We start from the raw sequence: 6000 nt of genomic DNA on the forward strand, positions 1-6000 counted from the left end.
AAAGAAGGAGTGAAGCATTCACATTTTGATCATCTGTCTTGAGTTTCATGCGTTCTATGCATCTAGGGTAATTTAAGCATTTGGGCTAATAGCCACTTATCAATGAGTGCATACCATGTGTGTTTTTCTGTGATTGGATTACCTCACTCAGCATGATATTTTCCAGTTCCAACCATTTGTCTATGAATTTCATAAAGGCATTGTTTTTGATAACTGAGTAATATTCCACTGTGTAGACGTACCACGTTTTCTGTATCCATTCCTCTGTTGAAGGGCATCTGGATTCTTTCCAGCTTCTGGCTATTATAAATAAGGCTGCTATGAACATAGTGGAGCATGTGTCTTTTTTATATGTTGGGGCATCTTGTGGGCATATGCCCAAGAGAGGTATAGCTGGATCCTCAGGTAGTTCAATGTCCAATTTTCTGAGGAACTCCAGACTGATTTCCAGAATGGTTGTACCAGTCTGCAATCCCACCAACAATGGAGAAGTGTTTTGATAGCTGAGTAGTACTGCATTGTGTAGATGCAACACATTTTCTGTATCCATTCCTCTGTTGAAGGGCATCTGGGTTCTTTCCAGTTTCTGGCTATTATAAATAAGGCTGCGATGAACATAGTGGAGCACGTGTCTTTGTTATATGTTGGGGCATCTTTTGGGTATATGCCCAAGAGAGGTATATCTGGGTTCTCAGGTAGTGCAATGTCCAATTTTCTGAGGAACGTCCAGACTGATTTAAAGAATGGTTGTACCAGTCTGCAACCCCACCAACAATGGAGGAGTGTTCCTCTTTCTCCACATCCTCTCCAGCATTTGTTGTAACCTGAGTTTTTGATCTTAGCCATTCTCACTGGTGTGAGGTGAAATCTCAGGGTTGTTTTGATTTGCATTTCCCTTATGACTAAAGAACATTTTAAATTTTTTATTGCACTTTAATATACTTTCTCTTGTTGTGTTAGAATTTTCCCAAGATATTTCATATATTTGGAGGCTACTGTTAAAGGTTTTTGTTCCTTGAGTTCTTTCTTTGTCCATTTGTATTACACAGGAAGACTACTTATTTTATGAGTTAATTTTTATCCAGTGAATTTGACAAAAGTATTTATCTGTTTCAAGAGTTTCCTGGTGGAGGTGTTCAGTGGTTTTCAACCTGTGGATCCTAACTCTTTGGGAGTTGACTGAGCTTTAATCAGGGGTTGCCTCAGACCATTATCAGAAATAGCAGGTATTTACATTGACATTCATAACAGTATAAAAATTATAGTTATGAAGAAGCAAAATAATAATTTTACAGTTGGAGGCCATAATATGAGAAGAAATGTATTAAAGTGTTGCAACAGCAGGAGGATGGAAAACTGAAGTGGTAGTATTATTAATTCGCACTATTCTCCCCAGCAGGTATGTTCATGCTCCTGGCTACTCACCCAAATGTTTTGGATTCATGGAGGAAAGACACACACACACACACACGCACACACACACAGTCTTCTATTTTAGTGTGCCATAAACAGTGCAATAGTTGGTCACTTCCAAACCTCCTTGCAGTTAACATACTCTCCCCTCTGATATTCCTGAATTATTAGTTATTAAAATCTATATTCTGTCTTGACTAACATGGATGTAGGCTTGTAGTCCTCATGGACCACAGTCCACAACACTTACATATTTGCAGTGTCTCTGTCTCACCGTCATATATTTCTCAGGCCAGGACCTTCTTTCCCAGCAATGGCAATTTTCCTCTTCCCTTGCATTCCTTCCCTAGGAACCACAATGTCTCACCCCTGTCTCCCTGCCCAGACATGGCAACGTTTTTTACCATTTAAAACCAGCTGAGGGCAGGGACCGCCAGTGTCTCACAGGCATACCTGTGAGTTTTTGTGTAATTTGGGAACTGAATTAACATAGTACAAATCCACAACAGCGAACAACTGTGTTAGAGTCAAATAATATACTATCTACATTAAAGAGGGTTTTCAAGAGAATCATATCATAGAATAAATCTATATCTATATCTATCTATATCTATATCTATATCTATATCTATATCTATATCTATATCTATATCTATATCTATATCTATATCTATATCTATATCTAAACATGATTTTTTAGAATAGCTTGCAGGTTAGGTTATGGTCCAGTTAAGTCACAAATGGCTGTTCAAGAATCCAGTAATTATTGAACTCATGAGAATTGATGTCTCATCTGGTCTTCACTATTTTCCAGATTCCTCAAAAAGTAGGCTCTAATGCCTGTGGAAGAATTGACTTGTTAGCAATAACAAGAGTAATCAGACAAAGAGAGATAAAGCTTTCAACTTCTTTACATGTTCTTTAAATAAGATGCTAGGAGAAGGTGTAGTCCAGAATAAAGGTGGATCTTCCTATTTCAAAGATCTCAATTAGAAATGGGCCTTCCTATTTCAAATGACTTAATTAAGAAAGAGTCTTGCACAAGTGTACACAGTAATCTGAGTTTTAGTTAATTGCAGATATAGTCAAGGTGACAACTGAGAATAGCCATTCAATATTATGGCACCTGAAAATACACCTACTTTGACTCATTTCATATTTGTTATTTCCTTGATCTCCTTTGGTTGTCTTATTGATCCTTTAAGACTTGAAGTGCTGTATTGAATAGGTGTGGCAAGAGAAGAGCCTGGTCAGAAGTCATGCAGACTCTAAGAGAACACAAATGCCAGCCCAGGCTACTATTCCCAACAAACTCTCCTTTGGCATAGATGGAGAAACCAAAATATTTCAGGACAAAACCAAATTCAAACCCTATCTACCAATACAGCCCTACAGAGGAACCTAGAAAGAAAAATCTAACAGAAGAAGGGTACCTGCATCAAAGGAAAGACAAGAGGTTAAGCATCTCATGACAAAGAAAAAAGGAGAGAATGACAAGCACATAAAGCCGCCTATAAAAAAAAATATAGCAGGAACCAACAGTCATCTGTTGTTAATATCTCTCAATATTAATGGACTCAGCTCACATAAAAAGACAAAAGGCACAGAAAAACACACATGGTATGCACTCATTGATAAGTGGATATTAGCCCAAATACTCAAATTACCCTAGATTCACAGAACATATGAAACTCAAGAAGGATGACCAAAATGCAGATGCTTCACTCATTTAAAAGGGGAACAAGGATACTCTTAGGATGCGATAGGGAGGCAAAGTTTAGAACAGAGACTGAAGAAACGCCCATTCAGTGCCTGCCCCACATGTGACCCATATATATACAGCCACCAAACTAGATAAGATGAATGAAGCAAAGAAGTGTAGGCTGACAGGAACCTGATGTAGATCTCTTCTGAGAGACACAGCCAGAATACAGCAAATGCATAGGCGAATGCCAGCAGCAAACCATTGAACTGAGAATGGGACTACCATTAAAGGAATTAGAGAAAGGACTGAAAGAGCTTGAAGGGGCATGAGACCCCATATGAACAACAATGCCAAGCAACCAGAGCTTCCAGGGACTAAGCCACTACCCAAAGACTCTACATGGACTGACCCTGGGCTCCAACCTCATAGGTAGCAATGAATAGCCCAGTAAGGGCACCAGTGGAAAGGGAAGCCCTTGGTCCTGCCAGGGAACCCCCAGTGAATATGATTGTTGGGGGATGGCAGTAATGGGGGGAAGATGGGGAGGGGAGCACCCATCTTGAAGGGGAGGGGTAGGGGTTTGGGGGATGTTGGCCTGGAAACTGGGAAAGGGAATAACTATTGTAATGAAAATAAGAAATACCCAATTTAATAAAGATGGAGAAAAAAAGACATAAGCTAACAGACTGGATATGCAAACGAGGTCCAACATTTTGCTGCATAAAAGAAACACATTTCAATGACAAAGACAGACACTATCTCAGAGTAAAAGGACAGAAAAAGGTTTTCAGAGCAAATAGTCCCAAGAAACAAGTTGGAGTGGCCATACCAAAAATTATCAAGCATGATGAGGAAGGACACTCCATATTTATCAAAGGAAAATCCACCAAGAGAAAGTCTCAATCCTGAACATCTGTGATGGTTTGCATATACTTGGCCCAGGGAGTGGCACTGTTAGAAGGTATGGCCTTGTTGGAGGAAGTGTGTCACTGTGGGGATGGGCTTGGAGACCCTCTTACCAGCTCCTCCTAGGATACTGAGTCTGTTTCTGGTTTCCTTTGTGCGAAGGTGTAGAACTCAGCTCCTCTTGCACCATACCTGCCTGGATGCTGCCTTGATGATAATGGACTGAATCTCTGAACCTGGAAGCCAGCCCCAATTAAATGTTGTCTTTTATAAAACTTACATTGGTCATGATGTCTGTTCATAGCAATAAGACCAAACTAAGATGACATCTATGCCCCCAAATGCATGGGCACCTACATTCATAAAAGACTTTACTAAAGCTCAAAACACACATTGAACCCCTCACAATAATATTGGGAGAACACCCTCGGATCCCGGCCCGCAGCAGCTCTCTGCTCCCAGACCCTGTGAGAGAGAGACCCAACCGCCTGGTCAGGTGGGCACTCCTGAGGCTGCAGAGCGGAAGAGACCACCAACACTGCTCACCCCTGCCCACATCCCTGGCCCAAGAGGAAACTGTATAAGGCCTCTGAGCTCCCGTGGGGGAGGGCCCAGGAGCGGCAGGACCCCTGCCAGAGACACCACCAGACCCTGAAGGAAACAGACCGAATAAACAGTTCTCTGCACCCAAATCCCGTGGGAGGGAGAGCTAAACCTTCAGAGAGGCAGACAAGCCTGGGAAACCAGAAGAGACTGATCTCTGTACATACATCTCGGACGCCAGAGGAAAACACCAAAGGCCATCTGGAACCCTGGTGCACTGAAGCTCCCGGAAGGGGTGGCACAGGTCTCCCTGGTTGCTGCCGCCGCAGAGAGCCCGTGGGCAGCACCCCACGAGCGAACTTGAGCCTCGGGACCACAGGTAAGACCAACTTTTCTGCTGCAAGAAAGCTGCCTGGTGAACTCAAGACACAGGCCCACAGGAACAGCTGAAGACCTGTAGAGAGGAAAAACTACACGCCCGAAAGCAGAACACTCTGTTCCCATAACTGGCTGAAAGAAAACACGAAAACAGGTCTACAGCACTCCTGACACACAGGCTTATAGGACAGTCTAGCCACGGTCAGAAATAGCAGAACAAAGTAACACTAGAGATAATCTGATGGGGAGAGGCAAGCACAGGAACCCAAGCAACAGAAACCAAGACTACTTGGCATCATCGGAGCCCAATTCTCCCACCAAAACAAACATGGAATATCCAAACACACCAGAAAAGCAAGATCTAGTTTCAAAATCATATTTGATCATGATGCTGGAGGACTTCAAGAAAGATGTGAAGAACTCCCTTAGGGAAACCCAGGAAAACATTAATAAACAAGTGGAAGCCTACAGAGAGGAATCGCAAAAATCCCTGAAAGAATTCCAGGAAAACACAATCAAACAGTTGAAGGAATTAAAAATGGAAATAGAAGCAATTAAGAAAGAACACATGGAAACAACCCTGGATATAGAAAACCAAAAGAAGAGACAAGGAGCTGTAGATACAAGCTTCACCAACAGAATACAAGAGATGGAAGAGAGAATATCAGGAGCAGAAGATTCCATAGAAATCATTGACTCAACTGTCAAAGATAATGTAAAGCGGAAAAAGCTACTGGTCCAAAACATACAGGAAATCCAGGACTCAATGAGAAGATCAAACCTAAGGATAATAGGTATAGAAGAGAGTGAAGACTCCCAGCTCAAAGGACCAGTAAATATCTTCAACAAAATCATAGAAGAAAACTTCCCTAACCTAAAAAAAGAGATACCCATAGGCATACAAGAAGCCTACAGAACTCCAAATAGATTAGACCAGAAAAGAAACACCTCCCGTCACATAATAGTCAAAACACCAAACACACAAAATAAAGAAAGAATATTAAAAGCAGTAAGGGAAAAAGGTCAAGTAACATATAAAGGCAGACCTATCAGAA

This window comes from Rattus norvegicus, chromosome 4 (assembly GCF_021556685.1).
Source record: "Rattus norvegicus strain SHRSP/BbbUtx chromosome 4, alternate assembly SHRSP_T2T, whole genome shotgun sequence".
Taxonomy (NCBI): Eukaryota; Metazoa; Chordata; class Mammalia; order Rodentia; family Muridae; genus Rattus; species Rattus norvegicus.